The 21,272-nt window shown below is 39.4% G+C and overlaps 1 protein-coding gene and 1 long non-coding RNA gene across 5 annotated transcripts in view; both read left to right on the top strand.

Moving 5' to 3' along the window:
* The first annotated feature begins 939 nt into the window (after window positions 1-939).
* Window positions 940-5,217, top strand: LOC113589436. 2 transcript variants are annotated; one of them, XR_003411979.2, is made up of 4 exons: window positions 940-1,580; window positions 1,762-1,860; window positions 2,024-2,085; window positions 4,283-5,217. It is a non-coding gene; the product is annotated as an uncharacterized LOC113589436 (long non-coding RNA). The 2 variants fall into 2 exon arrangements; XR_003411978.2 differs by having other exon boundaries at window positions 1,762-1,871.
* Window positions 5,218-9,326: 4,109 nt separating this feature from the next.
* Window positions 9,327-21,272, top strand: part of atp2b1a (ATPase plasma membrane Ca2+ transporting 1a) — a 36,664-nt gene continuing 24,718 nt past the window's right edge. For 2 of the 3 annotated variants that reach the window (XM_027029091.2, XM_027029089.2), the window contains exon 1: window positions 9,327-9,419. The gene's annotated coding sequence lies outside the window, so the exon portion shown is untranslated. Of the gene's footprint in view, window positions 9,420-9,798; window positions 9,921-21,272 lie in introns of all 3 variants that reach the window. The other variant, XM_027029090.2, reaches the window with a different exon arrangement.

Here is a 21,272-nt window from a genome sequence, read left to right as displayed (position 1 = left end):
TCCACATCTGACACTCTGTGTCTTCATGTAAGCATAAACTCCACATTATCGACCCATCTGTGTAAATGCACATGCTTTGTGCATACAGGGGCACGATCTTACGATGTTACGTGTGCCAATATCTTTACTGTTCTGTGGAGTGACGTGTGGGGCCATTTCATGCTCTCTAACTGCAGATCTCCCAGATCTGTCTGGGATCACACCTAACCCCACTGACATTTGCAAGGAAGTGCGAGGAAGCACAGACATAAACAGAGAATTTTGGCAATCACCTCTTGATTCCATTTCTTTCCCTGCCTTAGTCCTCAGTCACAAACAAGGACACTCTGTTGGTGTGGATTTAAAAAAAAAGAGGCTCTGTTTGAAAGCTGCCTTGATGAATGACCACCAGTGGAAAAAACCAAGGGCAGTTAAGAATGATCATTTCTACATCTCTGAGGTCACCAAAACGTGCATGACCAGGTTTAGATCTTGGCAGGCGCAGTGGCAAAAGAGTGTTGGGTGTGAGCGGTGGTGTTGGCAGTGATGGTGGGGATGAGGAGAGGTGGGGGCGTTGTGATACGCTTTTAACTTTTCCTCTGCCTGGAAAACAAAGAGTAGCTTGTCTTCAGGACTTCACAGTTACTACACAACTGCTTGCTAGTGTAGCATAGCGATCTATCTGGAGTGATGCTTTACCTGACCAGTGAATGACCCCAGCTGCAGGAGGAGTTATTCTGCAGGTATGATGCAGGAATTTCCTCACTGATATTATATATATATATATATATATATATATATATATATATATATATATATATATATATATATATATATATATATATATATATATATGCTTACATTAAATAATATTACAACATTATATTATAGAATAGAATATTATATTATATAGCATTATATAATATTACATGCATTTCAACATTGTGTATAACACCACCATGTTTATTTTTAATTGAATTTGCTTTGTAGTCTTGAAAATAGGATGTTTTTTAAGAAAGCATGTCCATTTCACAATGCTTTGTGAATTTTGTGAATTTTCTTTCTTGGTGTCCCTAGGGTCATGGGACTGAATTACAGTGGCTGAGCAGGACTGCTCCTGTCTAAACTACAGCGATAAGATAACGCCCGAACGTCACTCACTTCAGTCCAAGCAGAAATGCACATCCAGTTCCCCAGTGTAAATCCACTCCACAAACCACAGCCCTTCTTTCACGTGTTCTGAAATGTTTCTGCCAATTCCATTCTTGTTCGGCAGGTGTCTGAGAGGATAGAAAGGACATGCTGACTAACATCGCAGAGACTTTAATTTCAGTGTCCTTTCCTCTTGCTCTCAGACTCTGCACCTGTCCTGTCTTTGCGCACCTTCTCCCGCACAAACCAAGATTATGTGATAGCCGACACGGCGGTGAAAGAAAGGAAGAACTAGAAACATCCCGTTTTCTTTCCTCAGTCTCATGTGAGCTCAGGGGGCGTGATTTGTCCCAAAGTGGAGTTTTATTTTAAGGCTTCTCAATGGGAGCTTGGTGAATGGGCAGTTTTTAGCACGCTAGTTGCGGCTGGCTTTGTTCCTTTGGTTAGAGGTAGGAAAATGTGGCTCTTAAAATGGTTGTGACACAATATCCTTCTTCAGTTCTAGTTCCAGGCTCTCTCTCTCTCTCTCTCTCTCTCTCTCTCTCATTCTCTCTCTCTCACTCTCTCTCTTGTTCTCTCTCTATTTTTCTCCTCCTCTTTTAATGGCTTGTTAACCACATACTCCTTTAGCCCTGTGCTCATGTTGATATGTTGGCACTGCGGTTTGCCCAACCCAGACAAGCCACACAGGGATCACTGAGACACGCGGAGGAGAAGACAACCAGACCAGTGAGTGCACGGTGAGCTGCGTTTGGGTGCAGGGGCCGTGCCACTCTGCTGCTGATCCTAATGATGGTGTGTGCATGCATGTGTGTGTTTGTGTGTGTGTGCGTGTGTGCATGAGCATACGTGTGCATGCGTGTGTGCATGTGGGCCTTTTTCTTTACACCAGGAAGTGGGCGTCTGCTGTATATGCTGCTTCCTGTTCCTCTCTGCATGCCTTGTTTGTGCCAGGTATGTGGTCCATCTGCACGGCAAGGACGCAGTTCCTATCGAACACACATCACAGCCAACTGCTTGATGCTATGGTGAATTTAAATAGTAAATCTCAGATCATGGTGGGAAACCTGGTGAAGTGGTGTAATAGATGATTAATTATGCTGCGCAGGGTGTGTGTGCGTGCGTGTGTGTGTGTGTGTGTGTGTGTGTGTGTGTGTGTGTGTCATGGGGCCAGTGTTGAGGCAGTGTGTGCTGGGGTTGTTTAACTGGGCATAATGTTATGCCTAAATAAACAGCTAAACACAGTAAAATGATCTGTAATTACATCAGTTACAGCCCATTTAAAAATGTCACCTCTGCCAACCTGTAAATGACACTTGCCTCATGCACACACGCACAGGCACACAAACACACACACACACATGCACACACACTCATATGCACAGAGAAGGGTTAAATCTTAGCATAATACTTTGTTAATGTGAAATGAGTATGAGGTGGCAAGGTTTGGCAGTTTTGGTTTCTCGAGGCCTACTTTGCACTGAATGCTTGACAGGTTTTCAGAAATAGCATGCAGGTACACTGACCTTCATAGCGCATAGGGCAAGTCTCACAACACACATGCAGTGAGGGTAAACATCAAGATCAGAATGGAAAACCTAGTGTAAAAACAGAAGATGCTGTTGGGTGGAGTGCACTTCTCTGCAGCGCTCAGGGTGAGATGCGTTTTCATGACACACACACACACACACACACACACACACAGGGCACTTGGGTGAATTATTATTGTTTGTAGGTGGAAACCCGGCCCACCTGAATCACTGGCAGTCCTGCTGAGTAAGGGCACCATGCGTTTCTGTGTTTCTCCATCTCTCTGCCCATTGAATACACAGACACACACACATACACACACACAAACATACATACACACACATACACGCACACCCACACACACACAGACAGCGATACAGTAGATGTCCTTCACTGCTAGAGTGCCCACAACTCTACAGCTCCTCCTGAGTGCTGGCCAGCTCCTGCTGTAAATTCCAGGAGTAGTTGGAAACACAAACATGCCCTCACCAAACTCAGACTAGTGATGTGTATGTATGTTTCTGTGTACGTCTCTCCCTCTCTCTCTGTCTCTCTCTCTCTCTCACTCTGTTTCTCTTCCTTTATGTTCCTTTTTTTATAACTGTGTCTTAAATCATGAGCTATACAGCCTACTCGTACACTATACACTACGTACTTTACTATCTAGGGTTAGGATTTTGGTAGTGTAGTAACTGAACACTTACATATCAAATCAAACACTAAAGGAAAATCACAAATTGTCACGCTGTACCTTCTGCCACTGATCCATGTCTGAGCAGTGTATATAGGAACAACACAAAAATGTTTGCTCTTATCATGTACAAATGCAGCTATTAAAGGCAAAGAGGTTCAACTCACGTGTAAAGTCCAGCAGTGTTCTAACATGTTCACTTTTGCATCAGTGTTCGTGTTTGGTGTGCTAGCGAGTTAAAAGCACCTTTGGCAGCGCCTCCAACACATAACAGACTGCAAATGCTGACTGCAAAACATCTCCACTGTCTTTCACAACGGTTGTTTTCCAGCGGTTCTGGTACATTATCCATGTAATAACGGTACAATTAAGCACACTGCAGCTTGCGGAAGCTACCAATGTGCACACACAACTCATACTAAAAGCAGTGGGAATGTCAAATAAGGACACAATTTGAGCCATAGCTCATACAATGTTTTTTTTGCCACCAAAACCATAACCCCACCCCTGCTGTAAGGCTATAACATGGGACTGTCACTCTGCTTTTGACTTTTGTCAGCACAATGGGCGTTTATTACCACTTTAACTGAGCAGTCTCACACCAATCACACCCCATATTCACTCCATCCCTTCTCCCAAATCTGGGAAGAGGCAATTACTGTAATTACAGTAGCGTGATGATATGGTTGGAATAATAGATGTTTTTCATTGAATTTCTTGTACCCAAAACATGGCAGGAATGTGTCATGACATCAAAATGTAGCATACAGTGACAACTTCATATATTGATAATATACAGGTAGGAAAATTACAGTGAGCGATATGTGTGAAATGTTACACTGTGTATTATACAAAATGAACCACGGTGCCTGTTGCAGTGGATCTTCTCCCACTCTTTCACTCTCTTCCCCCTCCCATTCTGACTTACAGAGAACTTCTGGGATAAAGGAAGTTCTGTGCTGACATGCTGAGCCAGTGGAAAATCGCAGTGTAGGAACCGAAGTGACCAGAGGAAGCAATGAGCCAGTGTGTTCGGACTGATAGCAGGTCTGCATTGGCTGGCATGAGCTCACCAGTACGTTAGCGTCATGTTCCGCCCTTTTGCTTGTTCAACATTGATCCGGGGTCATGTGACCAACACATCAACATGGCTCATCGATTAACATCAATTAAAGAGAAGAGGTTTTGTCTAATGTTGTTCAGTTTGCCTGACCTTTGAATATGCATTTTTTCACTGAATGCTTTATAACCCACCTCAAATTGTTCCTTGAACAAATAGCCATATCTCGAATCTTGATAAGACAACAGGGCCACAAACTTTGCCCTCCTAACTTAGTAAGACACTACAAGTAGTACTGAAAATGGAAACACTTTCAATATCGTTTAATGCCATTAATAGAACATAGGAAATATAGGTTTACAGTGATCTTTTACCTAGAAAAATGTGTATTTGTAGACAATATTTGAACAAGCTACGCATGTTAAATCCAGTTCAGACTAAGTGAGCAGGCATGACACCTGCTATGTCCTAACCCAGCACTACAGCATGTGCTAGTGATGAATGGGACGGGTGAACCGCAGAAATGTCCAAGCATGCTTACAGCATGAATACAGCTCTGCTCTTTGGTTCGTTCACATCACCTGTTAAAGCTGGCCACACACGTTGAGAAATCGGTTTGACTTTAACTGTTTGTCACTTAACCAGATCATAAGGTCTATGGACTTTGCCTTAAATTACTGGAAAAAAAGATGAAGACCAAAGGTTACACAGGGTACTGAGCATAACACCCTACCACTGCTCCCAAGACACAGATTTGAGCTTGCATCAAAAATGCGCAGAAACAAATGCATCTGTTACAATTGGCTGGAATGTCCTTACTCAATAATAAAAATGAACTCTACATGAGCCTTTTAAGAACCATAATGTCATTGTGTATTTATATGTTTTCTGGGAATACTGCATATTGTAATGTGTGTTATATATACTAACACACAAAACCTAAACAAGGTACCAGTTCTCTTCCAGAGAATTGAAGTTGAAATATGGGATGTCACTGGCTAAAACAACAACAACATCAACAACAACAACAACAAACAACCATGTTCCTATTTTTCAGTACAACTTTAGTGTGATTGTGTAGAATGATGATGGAAAAGAATGTATGTTTACTGCACTCCCCCACTGAAAAAAAAAAACTGAGGAGTAAGCTGCTGTTTTTAAACAAGAAGTGTGTTGCATAAATTAACATGATTGATGTGCACTGACACTTGATATAAAAGGTCTTTATACCAACAAAAAAAACAAAAACACCATAGGGCTGCGATTTAAAATACATGTTCACCTTCAAGAGCTTATGTCTCAAGTGGTTTTTGGATGTAACTGTCATATTATGTCTGAATGTAAAACAAATATATTTTGGATAAAATCGAGTGTAACTGAATTGGTTGCAGTAAACTCTAACACTCAAAAGATGTATGTGCGATGGCTCTGCCTGTGTGATGGCCCTGTGTGTGATGACCATGCATGCATGATGGCCCTGCATGTGATGACCCTGCATGTGTGATGGCCCTGCATGTGTGTTGGCCCTGCATGCGTGATGACCCTGCATGCGTGATGACCCTGTATGCGTGTTGACCCTGCATGTGTGTTGGCCCTGCATGCGTGATGACCCTGCATGCGTGTTGGCCCTGCATGCGTGATGGCCCTGTGTGTGATGACCCTGCATGCGTGATGACCCTGCATGCGTGATGACCCTGCATGCGTGTTGGCCCTGCATGTGTGTTGGCCCTGCATGCGTGATGATCCTGCATGCGTGTTGGCCCTGCATGCGTGATGGCCCTGTGTGTGATGACCCTGCATGCGTGATGACCCTGCATGCGTGATGACCCTGCATGCGTGTTGGCCCTGCATGTGTGTTGGCCCTGCATGCATGATGACCCTGCATGCGTGTTGGCCCTGCATGCGTGATGGCCCTGTATGCGTGTTGACCCTGCATGTGTGATGGCCCTGTGTGTGATGGCCCTGTGTACGTGTTGACCCTGCATGTGTGATGGCCCTGTGTGTGATGACCATGCATGCATGATGGCCCTGCATGTGATGACCCTGCATGCGTGATGGCCCTGTGTGCATGTTGACCCTGCATGTGTGATGGCCCTGTGTGTGATGACTATGTATGCATGATGGCCCTGTGTGTGATGGCCCTGTGTGTGATGACCATGCATGTGTGATGGCCCTGTGTGTGATGACTATGCATGCATGATGGCCCTGTGTGTGATGGCCCTGTGTGTGATGACCATGCATGTGTGATGGCCCTGTGTGTGATGACTATGCATGCATGATGGCCCTGTGTGCGTGTTGACCCTGCATGTGATGGCCCTGTTTGCTTTAACTTCTGGTGACTGCTGTGCATATGCAAGTCTGAAATCTCTCATGGTTTTCTATATGTATACTTAAACTGTGTAAATGTGTGTGTGTGTGTGTGTGTGTGTGTGTGTGTGTGTGTGTGTGTGTGTGTGTGTGTGTGTGTGTGTGTGTGTGTGTTTGTGTGACTGACTGAGGTGAAAATGAGGTTTTCAGAGTGAATCAGCCTTCTGGAGCTCACAAAAAGCTGTTTCACAACAATGGAAAAAGATCTTCCCCTTGCAGTATTTCCACATTGCTATGCACTGATAACAAGTCTGCACCTTGTGACCTATGAAGGCAGGGCTTGTAATAGCTTATGCACTACTTACTCTGCATACTATAGCATGAGTAATTTCCTTAGCTTTGTCCCTTTGTCCCAATCTAAATAATGTTCTGCAGATTGCTAAAGTCCCCTGTGGCAGATAAATGAAATACCTTTGGTTGGTTTAGATACCTCAGTGGAACATATTTGTTTAAATGTATATTTAATCAGCCTAGCAATGGAAGAGACTGCGAACAGTGAATGTGCATGTACGCAACAAACTAACTGACTGAATCAGCTCATTCTGCTTCCTTAACAGGGCCATTAAATGCCACAGCTGTACTGTGTATGTGGTGTGACATGCTGTGTGTGTGTGTGTGCAGTGTGGCTGTAGCATGCCAGATATCTTCTCTCATCTGTTAAAACTCGACAGGCCACCGGTGGGAGGAGCAGTTCCAAAAAAAAAAAAAAAAAAAAAAACCTCAGAAGTGGAAAGTGGCACAAACAAAAATAGGAAAATGGGATCCATGTCCCTCACTGCTACAGAGAATGTTTGGAAACCTAAAAGGAAACTCAACTGACAGTCTCTTGCAGAGAAAGGCCTACATTTGTCTTTTAGATTACTAAAATGAAAACTGCACAGGTCTGTCAAAGGTATGAGCTTCTTTCATAGTGGTTTTACACTTCACACACAGAATGTGATCTGCATTTACTTGTGTTCTGTATTCAAAGCAAGCAATCTGTGCCCTCTCCTCCCCAGACCATCCTCCCTGGGTCAGACAAAGCATTAACAGATTCTTGGGAGATACTGAACTTGAGGTCAAATTGCTTTTAAAGTTGGTTTTTTTTTTCACAAACTCATAAATAAAGTAATTAATAAAATTATGCTGTGAAGCAATTACGTACATTAGCTATTAAGAAAAGCTGTTAGGTGAAAAGAGCGATCATCGTCATCATATGCTGATGTTAAGAGAAAACTTTCTGCCTTTCTCTCTCTCTCTCTCTCTCCCTCTCTCTATGATTGGTGGATTGTGGGAAAGGCTATGATGTTTTTTTGCAAAGGCTTAAAACAGGTGACCATCACACTGTATCACAATTCAAATTTATTACCATAAAACATGGCAACTAACTTTTTAGTATTTTAGTACTTCCTACATTACAATTGTTTGGGAAAATCATGAGTAATCAGCTGAACAGTTACCTGTGATAGCAAATTTTCTGAACAGTTTCAGCAACAAGAACACCACAACAATCACAGCTGTTGCACAGTTAAACTATGCAAATACCCTCTTGCTACACACATATTAACTATAAAAGTGCTAGCTTTCTCTGGATTTCCTATTGCTTTTTCATTTTTAATCTACTGATTACAGCATTTAATGTACCAGTTCAATTCTAACAATCACCTTAGTGAATATACAAAATAAACATTTAGAATTACCACTTGGGAGGTATCTAAAATATTTAGCCTATAAAGAATGTTTCACGCTGTAAAATAAACACGTTTTTAATCTAGGATGAATTAGGTAATTATACAATGTGGTATTTTAGTAATACTCTGTTTATGGGTTTGTAGCATATACAATAATGCTTTAAATGGTTTATAGAATAGAATAAATTGAAATATATATATATATATATATATATATATATATATATATATATATATATATATATATATATATATATATATATATATATATATAAACGATTAACCTCTCAAAAGATACAGGGTCATTATAAAACCTTAACCCCGATTCTTATTATGTCGAATCAGATTTCAAAAGACTATCTATGGCCAAAATGCAGTCTGCTAAAGAGTGCAGGACGCTGCGTGCAAAACACGGACTGTCTGGTGGACCAGTTCAGCGGGTGCGATTCGATTCTGCACGCGGCTGGACAGCGCCACTAAATCAAGATAGAAATTCTCTACGTCATGGAAAGAATGACGTCAGGTTTAATTAGCCGCTGGGGAAGACTTCTCCCAGACTGCGGGTGGAGTTTACAACACTTCTGCTGATTGTGCAGGAGGTTTTTTTCCGTAGTTAAATTAATGTCAAATGCATAAGTTATGTTTTTTTTTTTGCCATCACTTTGAATGAACTGTCAATGCACACAAATAACGGCAGTGAATGCTCAGCAAAAATAAACCCTTTTCCTGCAGAAACGTTACCGACGTGCCCGCGTCCAGCAGCGACTGATGCGTTTGTTAAGCCAATGGGCATCCGCACTCGAGCCTCCGCGCGGCCTCCTGGCGCGCACCACGTGCCCCGGGCGTCGCGTGGAGGTGGGCGGGGCCTTACCGCAGCTCGGAGGAGGGAGGTCGCGACTCCGCACGAGAGAGGGAGTCTGAGGGAGACCGAGAGAGCGACGGACCGCTGCGCTAGTGCTCGCCGACCAGGGTGAGCGTCAAGTTTATTCTTGATATTTAATAAAATCTTCCTCGTTGCAGTGTTATCGGCGCCCGCGGTGTATGTTTTCTGACCGGTGCGGATTTCTTCGCCCCCCTCGGCGGACGGTTCAGCCCTCTCTAACGTTAGCCAGAGTGGCTAGCTAGGTTACTGCTCCTAGCTAACGTTAGTCGGTACCGACCTGCCACAACTAGTCGATGTTACCGTTAGATACGGAAAACGGAGACGGCAAAAACTAACACTCAAATTACAGTCGGGCTGTCAAAGAATATATCAAAAGAAACGGGTTTTGTTACATTGTACCTGGGAAAGTTAGTCGTTGGTGTTTGATTTTTTTTTTCCTTAATATGTTGTGCCGCACGCGATGTAGTTGCGAGGAGGTCGCTGACCAGGCGAAGGATGACTGGGTTCGCGAGACAATATACAGATTTCAGAAGAACGAGTGTCCCCCTAAAACCGACATGGAAATATAGCTGCCCGGCTAACTACAAGGTGAGGCACGTTTAGGACCGTTGTGCCTTGCAATTTCACATAAACGTTATGCAGGTAGCTAACGTTATCTTAACCGGGGCTAGCTGTTAAACCTGTGGGAACTGTAGATAATGTGTGGTAGTTGTTTTAGTGGTTTTAGTCATTGTGAGCGAAAAAAAAATCCGAAAGTGCAAGTAGCTCGTGGCTTCTGTGTGAAGCCCGAGAACAAGATCTGTCAATTTGACAGAGGAAGGAGAATGATTAGCTTAGTCGGAACGACTCTTGCCTGTAAAGATGGGTTACAATATCTGCTTTCGCTAGCTAAGTTACGAGACGAGACTACGTGCTCAGTATTACCGCTGTTCAAAGTTGGGTGGCTGGCGTGAGCAGAGTTAAATAAGAAACCTTATATAGGTTAGGTTAGCTGGCTGGCTAGACAGCTGCCTGATAGTGTCCCCGTTGCTTCTTCGCGCGCGCGTATCGTTGGGTGTCCTAGCTCGCTACTGAAAACCCTCACGTGTCAAACTGCCTTGCGATGCACCCTTGCCCACCTTCTGGCATTAGCAAGATAATGTGCATGCGCCTGTAGCAGCATGACTTCTACTAGAGGTATCAAATGCATTTTTTATGTCAGAAATGGGTGACGTTTGAGCCGATTGTTGGACAGTAGCTATCGTCTTGTATTTTTTCCCATGCTGCCTGAAACGTTTGCTATACAGAATTAGCAAGCTAGCCTCGCAAAAACAAACAAACAAAAAAACCCAGACGTTTTAAGATCGCTCTCTCTAACTTAGTTTGGACACGACAACGTTGCGAGGTTCTTTCATTTAACGGGACAGCTGACGATGTTATAGCGAACGGACGGATTCGAATAATGTGTCTGCTGCTCAACTGTGGCACGATATGTAACCAGACAGATTGCTGCCAGCAAAAACCTCATTCGGTTTTCTGAGCATTCTGCAGTGGTGCGTATATTGCTATAAGATGATGCGCCTTTGCATACTTCATTCACAGCTCTGTTGCTTGGCCTGTAAGTTTGGGAAAGTGGAACATTTCTTCGTCGTATGACAGTAAAGCCATTTGACCTTGGATGTATATTTTATGGTAAACCTTCCTTATGTATTTGTAGACAAAATGGGTCACTAAATGTGCCTTTCAAGTGTGGAGCCATTTAGATTAGTTGAATAATGTTCAGTGTCCTTAGCTCCAGGACTGCTGCATTATTGATTTATTAGGCTAGTTATGAGTTTTATTATATTTATACACTCCTGATATGTATGTGTATATGAATCATTTAGCATTTATATGTCTGAACTGAAATACACATACTAGATTTGTAACATGTCACGTGTAGCAAGTTTGTGATCAAAACATCTCCCCACCTGTATGAAACAGGATCATCCCAATTCAGCCCCGCAGTACCAGAGGACTTTACACTTTAGTAATTAGTACAACTCTAATATACTTGATTGGACTTAATAGGTTATTCAACCACAGGTTGAATAAAATATGTAGAGGTCAGTGGTATCTTCATTGGTTAGTTGTAAGTAAACAAGATTATGGCTATTCTAGTCATTCTTCCCTTAAGTGCATAATGTGTATGCTAAATCTGTTGACATTTATTAATTTCAGTGCAGTATTCCTAGTTTAGCGAGATTAGACCTGAGACTGCAGTATATGGACCTAATGATTCACTCTGACAAAAAATACAGTAACCTTTGACCATTAAAACAGATTCCGCAGCCTTTGGACTACTGCTGTTGCACAGTTGCACAGAGACAATAATTCTGATTCTAATTTTAGCAAATAATTTAAGTTTTAGCATTACTATATTATTTGAAAGGGCTTCATTTACTTAGGTCCAAGATTAACAAGACACAGAAATTATTATAGGAATTATGAAAATGTGATGCAACCTCACGCCCTCAAATTTTTATATATACAGTTCTCCTACTGTTTAATTGTTTTTTGTATTTTATTAGATCTATTGCTTTTTTACATGACCATTTGAATGGAAAACCTGAGGCTCAGCGGAGTATGTTTCAGCCTAATTAAATTGGATAAGACAGTCTGAGATGGCCTAAACCTGAAAGCTATAGAATTTCCGATCATTTTCCATGTAAAAATGGAATTTTTACTAAAGCTCTGTGTAGCTGTGAAATGCACACAAAAGAATTATGCGTATGAAAAGTTGTGTATGAAAGTTAATTTACATCAGATTAGTATCACTGCTAGCAAAAATATTTAAGCATATTTGGTATCTTTCATGCTACCATTGGTGAGTGGGGTAGCATTAAATTCATATAATGGTCTAAGAAATTTGAACAATGTATATTTTTTCTTTATTCCTTTAATTTGAATTCACAGAAATATATCAGGATTTGTTCTTACACCATTCCTTGGTTTTGGTAAGATATTAACAAAATTTTTTGTTTCTCTTTTTAACAAAGGTAATAAGATTTAGGAGGTTACATAACCTCATTTGTTTGTAATGATGCTCTCTTGATCTTATATAATGGGGCAAATTTTAGCCCAGGCAGCAGAAAACAGGTAAGACTCGATTTGGCCTGTAGACAAAGAAAAATAATTTTCTGCTAGGAAACCTGTATTAATGACTTTTAAAAATAAAATGGGGCACTAATTTGGTTTGAATGGATGAATTATCTGCATGCCAAAATCTGTCAAATAACTATCATATTGTTTATTTTAAATATGATCCTATGGGCTGAATGCATGTAGTTGCAGGTAGTAAGTTTATATAAGAGACTAGTTTATGTAAGTAAGAGGTGTTAAATAAGGCCCAATGTACTCACAACGAACAGTGAGATCCTTAACTATATGCTGACCATTACTACTGATTCACAAGTTTATTTAGTTCTTGCTCTAACAAAAACAACTGCCTATAGGACAAACATTTTTCTCAATACACTAATGCTGTTTGGTCCAATGTTTTGGTAGCAAATATTGTAATAACAGGGTAGCAGATAATGTAGCCTCAAGCTAAACCTGTGTTAAACTAATATCAGTAATGTGTGTTTATTTTTGATAAAATGCTTATGCAGTTTTGGTCCTTACTCTGGTAATAGTAACAAAGGCTTTTAAACTTTGAACAGTTGCTACTTCATTTCACAAGGTGTCTCCTTTTACGTTTATATGAGGAGGAGGGAGAGGCTCAGTCATTTATTCATAGAACAGCACAGACTGTTGACAGGTTGGAGCAGTAGGTGCTCAACTAGCTGTGTTCATTGTTAAAATTATGGATAGCGATTTTATTTTATGTTAGTTTTTATAAGCATAGGAACAGCACAAACGTATTATTTAGTGTGGAGATCATAGATAGTAACAAGTTTTTTTTTCTAGATATTTTTATTTATAAACACCTGTATTATAGTCTCTTATGATAATACATAATTTTGCATATTAATGTACATCAGAGTAAATTATTGCTTTCTTCAAAATAACTTTCTTACACTGGAAATGCATTGGCCTATAAAATGTATTGACAACCGCTGATAAATGTTGAGGTATGCCTGGGTAAAATCAGGTTATACTTTTTAATAAACAAATTTTAATAATCTGATTTTAACTAAACTTTAATAAACTACTAGCAATAGTAGCTGAACCTAAGAGCTTTGAACAGATCGAAGTTGGAATGGGTAGTGAAATATTCTGGAAATACTTAAATATCACTGAAGAATAGTATATAAACATTGGCCATGTTTTATCACTAGCATTGTTTTAAGTTGAACAGAATTCATCAATACACCACAGAGAAAAAGATCTTATTAGTAACCAGATCAGCTTAGTTTTATTTTCAGTATCTCAGAATCAAAAATTATATCAGTCCTTAAATTATACATCATCACACAACTACTAATAACTTGCTCACAATTTGATACTTCATGTAAGGGCTGTACAATGTGAAAGTTTTATTTGCATTTGTGAGTAAAAAATATCCTGTGTGAATAGATATTTGCCAGTATATCACAATATTAAAGATGTATGGTAACGCTACTGTGAACACTTAAAAATACTACATTTAAACATGCTGTTTCTTTTACCAGAGACACAAAGCAGCCCTTCTTAAACCTCTCACTGCTGTGTGGCACTATGATCACATGTCACTGTCCTAGCTGTTATGAGACATGTAAAGATAGACATCAGAGCACAGGGGAAGTGGTATGAATCGAGAACTTTTTTCCCTCTATCAAAAAAGTTTAAATCCCAAGTATGGAAATATTTCAGTTACAGATAAAATGAAGGACAAGTGATTGCAGACAGCTGCCCAATAAACATGATGTGTGGGAAGCAGCAACGTTAGCCAACATAAGCAATATGATTGGACAACTTCGTGATAATCTCTCAAAGCAATTTAGTACACATAAGGTAAGCTTTCAATCCCATTTGAACAGAATGACAATGGTTTAATGACTTACATTTTCTAGTAACATTATATATAAAATAAAGTTCTGGCTAGCTGTAATGAGAGGTCTGCAACTTGACCCAAAACTGACAGGTACTGACAAGTATTGGGTTTCAGGTTGGGCTTGGATTTGTGTTCTAATGATTGAAATATTGTGTAGCTAGCTAGTAGGTGTGTGCTTGTTGCAAGGAATCTTCCAATATGTGTATGTTTTGTCTCTCCTGCGCGCACTCTATCATTAGTAACATTATTATCTATAGCTAGCTAGGTACGTTAAAAGTCTTCCTGCATTTTAGTCTCTAGTCAGTTCACTATAAACACTGGTAAATAGTGAGTGAAGATTGAGTGAACATTTACAAACAGTGGTTCATGTGGAGGGAAAACTCATAGTGGATCTTTGCTGCATGCTTGCTAAATTTGCCTGGCATGTGCTGTCTAGTTAGCTAAGAATTTCTGTAAGTAAGAGTGGTGTGGTAAGCAACCTTCGCACAGTGGATAACAGAAGGAACTGTGCTAAAATTGTTAGCTGTGGATTGTTATCTTCCTCCAAAACATGAACAGATTTTTGAAGCTACAGTGCATAATTACTAATAATCAGTAAGACCCAATTTTGTTCAACATAAGCTATGCTGATAGACCACTGTGCGTTAAGCTGTATGTATACTGTAGCTAGAGATACTGTTCGTTATCCTGTAGCCTATCTAAAAATGTAGCTAACCGTGCCATGATTCCTAGTATGAATCAGTAGAATTTTTGAAAATCTATACTGATAAACAGTGCTGTTGGTGTATGAGCCTACAGATAATATGCATCTTTCATACTCAATATGCTACAAAATTACTGTCATGTTACATAATCACTTGTGAAATTTAAACAACTTTTTAGGCTTCTAGCACCTCCACTACCACTTAAACAATAACCATACAGCCCTGCATGTTATCAGAATTGGTTTCTCATGGTTAATTCTCATAATGTCTGATGTATTGGTACTTTAAAAGGGGTCAAACCGGATTAAATTCCTGTTAACACTATTAGCATTAAAGCAACAAAAGTGTTTTGCCTTCATTGATTCACCAACAACATAGTGAATACACATAAATAACCCCCAAAAATTAAATAGCAAGTAATATTGAAGAACCTATTTTAATACTTTCTCACTCATATGCATGGTTCTCTTTCACACTTGCTAATTCTGAACTCATCATATATGCTTGATCTTTAATTTCTCTCAGCTTCTAAAAGTCACAAATCCTGCTGGCTTGGCATACTTTTGCAAAAGCAGGAACAGACCATACTACTGTGCAATGCACTGCTCAGTCTAATTCTAAGCAATGCCTCTACTCATTTGCTAATAATGACAGTTAAGGAAATAGCCAAATACAGTATCATGAAAACCATAATTAAAAGCAAAATTACAACCTTTCTTCCAAAGTAGATAATTTGTTACATATGTGAAAATAATAACGTAATTGGGAATAAATAGTCTTGTCCAATCCGTATTATAGTGCTGGTTTCAAGATATAGCAGTTTTACAATTAAGTCGGCCAGACTGGACATGAGTCACTTGGTAATTTTATTTCTTGATATATGATATGGGGTCATATTTCAAGGCCTTGTTAGGTAATGAATGTTTACAGCCAGATTTAGAAGCTTGTAATACTAGTTTAATTAGCATGTCTTCACTCACTGTAGTTATTTTTTATCTCAGTCTTGTTTTTTTTGTTTTCCATATATAATCCTGCACATATCCATGTATACAGCTCCATATTACAGAAAGTATACAAGATCATATTAAAGATAGCCTGGTCTCTAGTCAAACTACAAAATAATTTTCAGACCAGGCACAAATGTAGCTATGGTTTAAACTATCATTCAAAACTAAATATAGTCTGCTGTCTTTGAGTACATTGTATTGCTGTAACTTTTTTTCCTCATGATACTATGTTACTCAGCACTGTGCAAACAGATAAAAGCATTCTGAGATCTTAAGGGCAGGTGTCTTAAGAACAGTGTCTTATTAGTGACTTTCTAATCAAATCAAGCTAGTCTATATTAGAAAAAAAGAAAAAAACATTAGATTAATCACATGTCTTGCAGTATGTTCTTCTGTTCTGATGTGTCAGAATCCATTTGGTGAAGATTCTTCTCCTGTTCTTGCTTTCTTTTTTATCGTTGTAGGCACAGCAAATTTATTGGACCTTCATGCATTTGCTTTCTAGTTGCAGTTAGCTGTTTTTATTCTTCTCTCTGTGCCAACCACCATATCCACATCTCACCTCTTGTCTGACATTGCAGCTTTGATGCAAAAAGTTATGTCAGACTCACTGCCATTAGTTAAAATTCAAAGCTAGCTATTTTTGTTACAAGTTGCAATCCTTTATGTTTTACTTAACAAATTATTGTTGGAATGTTTGGTTGACAGCTTTGGAACAAAATAGGAAACACAATTTAGTGTAATGAGACGCTTGTAGACGTAATTCTGTGGCTTTGCCAGAATGGCATTGAATTGCCTTTTAATACATAATGCAGAAATCTTTTACCAGAACATAAAAAATTATGAATAAATAAAAAAATTACATCATAATTAAAGTGCCATTTAAAAGTTTCTTTCCCTTTCCTCTCCCTCACACTTGTAGCACATCTGATAATTAAGAATTAAAAATTAAAAATTTCTGGTTGATTTTCTGGTGGTAACAGGTATATGTGTGAATCAGTTGGCTTGGAGTACCAAACATATCTCAGAACTATTTCTTAAAAGCTGCAGCAGCAAAATAATTATTGCATGCTCTCTTGTCTGCTCTAGCATACTTTTCAGAATGTTTTACTTGCATCCTTTATTAAGTCTGGTGTTGTGCACTCAAATGCACTTGGCAATTAATAGAGAAAACATAAAAATGAGTTTTTGGAGACTGTGGTGGACCAGGTAATGGTGAATAACTGAGTAATACACAGTGCTAGTTGGCATTCATGACTTAATTCATTTTTGAGAATTTTGAACTCTTGGATGGCCTCTACTGTGGGTATTATCTAAAATGTAGAAAATACAGAAACCTATGACTACATTTACATTGTCCTTCCTTTATAATCTGTAACCTTGTGAGCAAATTTTTAACAGAGAATGCATGCAACATATAGCTGGTGAAGCTCAAATTTTGAGGATAAATCAGAAAATCTGATAAAAACATGTAAAACATGAAAGAGATACAGTTTATGCCATGTGAAATAACCCAGAGAAAGATTTTAGCACTATCCTTCTATGTTGGAGCCACTGCAGAAGAGGTCAAAGTGATATCTAGCTAATGCAGTGTTGAAGCATTTAGGTGTAAATATGTACACATTAAAAAAAGAATATGCACACATTAAAAATAACTTTTATATCACCTGAACTAATAAACAATAGTTTAATGATTATTTGACCTTATTGATAATTCACCAAATAAATATAGAGTAAAGAAAATATTGACTAAAAGAGTTTTAAATGAAAGTAACAAATTCCTAGGTTAAATGGTCTAAAGTAATTGCACATATACAAAATTGTAATCACACAAACACTATATTCATTTAAACTGTATTGGGTTTTTGAATGTTAACTGTATCTCATAGAAGTACATGCCTGTCTTTTCAATAAACAGTGTGTAACGTGTAATACACTTAAGAACCCAGTTGCTCTAGGTTAGCATAACATAGTACTTCATTATATCTCATATAATCTTAAGACATATGCATAGTGCATGGTAAAAAGGGGCAACTAATACAAAAATGAATTTATGCAAAAAATTAAATCCAGTAGTGCTTCTGATATGTCTGTGTCGTCTTGTGCCATGAGTCCAACTTGTGTGAGGGCTTCAGTGCTTTGACATGGAACGACCTGCAGTGCATCAGGTCAAGGGGTCCAAGGTTGAAATATTACTGTATTATGCTGTAAGTGGCTTAGGGTTGTAGCCTCTGGGAGGTGCACTGGGTCCATTAATTGAGGTCATCACTTAGGACACTTGTGGTCCTGCACATTTGTCAGTGCAAAATTTGCCAGTTAAACTGATTTAAAGTGCAGGTAAAATTGATCCAAATGGTAGTCTAGTGCGATCTCTGCCAATTTGCATATATGTTGACAGTCAACATTTGTATGAAATTGATAATGAATTAACACAGCATGAACAGTAATGTTGGTGGCTACCTTAACATTCCAAAGTGAAGTTTCTTCTCTGTAGGCCTCTGTCGTTTTGCTGCACCATAAGCGTCTGTTTTTATTTATATCATCATTGGTTGACTGTCACTTCATTAAAAAAAAAAAAATCATTTGTATAATTAACAGTAAGTTCAAGTCACCCATGCAAGTCTAAGTCCTTTCAATTTCTCACATCGTGCGTAGTGTATAGGAAAGGGAAATTACTTTCACTTCAGCTACCAGGATTTCATCTCCTATTTTGTTGTTCTTAATGCTAGCATCTAAGACATACTTCTGCAATAAGCAATAGCAAATAATGATTCATTTGATAAATTAATTTGTTCTGACTTCTACAGTTGTGTCCTGGGAAATCTGTAAGGCCTTAATGTTGTGCAAGGAACACCCTGAAAGCAAAGGAGTGTGCGTGTCTGTGTGCCCACGTGTGTGCGCCTTTGTGTGTGTGTTCAGGATATGTAATTTTCTTGCTAGCAACTAGGCATAGAAAAAAAGCACTTTCAAAAATATTTTAAATCTCAATATTGATGTAATCACTGTAAACTGAAGATTCAAACAGGTATAAAATAAGAAAAATGGAAAAACAGACTTGCCTGCAGTCATCTACTTGCTACTGAGAAATTCATATAGTTAGTCAGTAAACTCCCTATACTTGGTGTATGTATATAAAGGCAGGTAGTCAGGGTTTTAGAAGTACTGATGGTACCCATGTTGTGCTCATTAAAGTGTATTTTAACAAGAGTTTATCACAACAACTAGGATGTCATCATGTTGCCAGCGAACAAGTCAGCACTGTTAAGATGGGCACCTCTGCTCCATAGATCTGCCCTGGTCCATTTCAGATGCAGTTGAGGTTGGGGGGTGGGGGGGTCTGGGTGTTACTAAAAATACATCATTGCTTGCAGCTTCACTGCAGAGGGATCCCTAGAATTGCTGTCCTCAACTCACATGCATAGTGTTGGCACATGCAGTGGTATGAGGTCCAACTACTATCCAAGACGAGGGTTGTCCTTGGGTTGGTGCTTCTGCATCTAAGGCATTAATCTTTCAATTAACACTGATTAAAGGGGATCTGTCCTGAACTTGACACAAAGAGAAGATGTTATTACTGCCATTTTGGCAGTTGCATATTTCAGACAATAGATTTATTCTGTTTAGTCTAGTTTATATTTAAGACACAAGTATAGCTCTGTCACCCAGTCTCATACAGGAAAGGTTTAACATGGAGTCTGACATTGCTCATCCATACAGTGTATGTGTGTCTGGTCAAAAGGATTTTCCACTATTTTGATGTCACTTGCTCTGCAACCCAAAACTATCACTGTGCATCAAATGTTGGCACTTTGCAGACTGAAGCTCAGAGCTCCAGGAAGTAGGAGATTTGTGGGAGAGGTAATAGTTATCCTCTGTGGAAGTCCTCTCGCCTGAACATTCAAGAAAATTTTTGCATAGCTCATTTTGTTTGAAACATGTGGTTTGACACATTTGTTTTTCTATGAAAATGTTTACTGTGTCTGCTGAAAATATAAATGTAACTGATTTTATGTAATGAAAAGTTAATTGCAGTATCCCAGCTCATGCGCTTGTTGGTTTAAGCCTGAACAATCACCCTGATCATTTCACTAGTGGAGTGGAGAGTGAAGGTGAAAGCGATATAAATATAGGTTAGTGGCAGGCTGCTCCAGCATAGATGCCCTTTGCTTTGACACACCAGCAAAAAGAAAGAAAGAAACATAATCTGTGATCTGCTCACCTGCTGATGAGTTTAAACTACAGACCATTGATTCCACATTCTGTGTCCTCGTAGTTCCGGGCCAGGGGCTTGCAGGGACCTGCTGTGCTCATTACCTTTCAGTTTTTTCTCTGAGAAAGTGCTGGACTTATTATCAGCTTTCCTTTTCACCAGCTGGGGCGTTGCATCTTTTCCATTCTTAGAAAAAATTATAATGCACGACCCTAATTCATAGCAGTAAATGTGCTTAGTCATGTAATGAACAAGTAATTTTAGTTTAACTGAATGGCATTGAGACTCCTGAAGCAGAAAAGCTGAGAGACAGGGACTTTGGTTCTCTGGAGGCTGCAGATAGTCCATTTAGATTAAATGACTGGCTTTCCTGAGCTAATGACTTGGTCACCCCTATGACCACTGATCTGACACCTCAAACAGGTTGAAGAGTAAACATGGAAAACTCAAATGAAGTCTTTTCATATATTATGACTCTTGATGGAAAGTACAACCTGTGCTGGAAATGGGTCTTGGGTTTTTAGAGATTGGGTGGTACTTAAATTATACATGGTTAACATGCATCAGAATGAAACTGATTCTTATTCCCCAGTGTAATTTGATGCAACAGCATTAGATTACATGCATCTAGAGAATGAACGGTATTCTTAATGAGTTCCAAAACTGAAGTGATGAAGTCACCTCGTTTGACTCATTTGGTTGTTGATTGTCTCCCTAAAGTCAGAGGGACACAGAGAGAAGTTACATGTATGTCTGTCCTCACTCATAAAGTGGTACCAGTATATCCTTGCCAGTTAGTGATTTTAACCCTTTAGCAAGCTCATGCCTGCATTATTATCTTTTCTTTCATTTTGATTGTTTCTACATGTGGCTTTTCCCAAAAGTGCCCTGATTTGCTATGGTATGACAGTTGGGAAGTGCTGGTTGAGACAGCAGACTGGTTCCCACGCTGTTCAAATATGTCCTGATGTTTTTCCCTGCAAAAGCGTGTACTGTGTCATGTTGAACCTTAGCCAGTGACGTGGG

Source organism: Electrophorus electricus, chromosome 7, assembly GCF_013358815.1.
Source record: "Electrophorus electricus isolate fEleEle1 chromosome 7, fEleEle1.pri, whole genome shotgun sequence".
NCBI classification, from domain to species: domain Eukaryota; kingdom Metazoa; phylum Chordata; class Actinopteri; order Gymnotiformes; family Gymnotidae; genus Electrophorus; species Electrophorus electricus.
The sequence above is the reverse complement of the archived record's forward strand: the minus strand, read 5'-3'. Positions and strand labels throughout refer to the sequence as shown.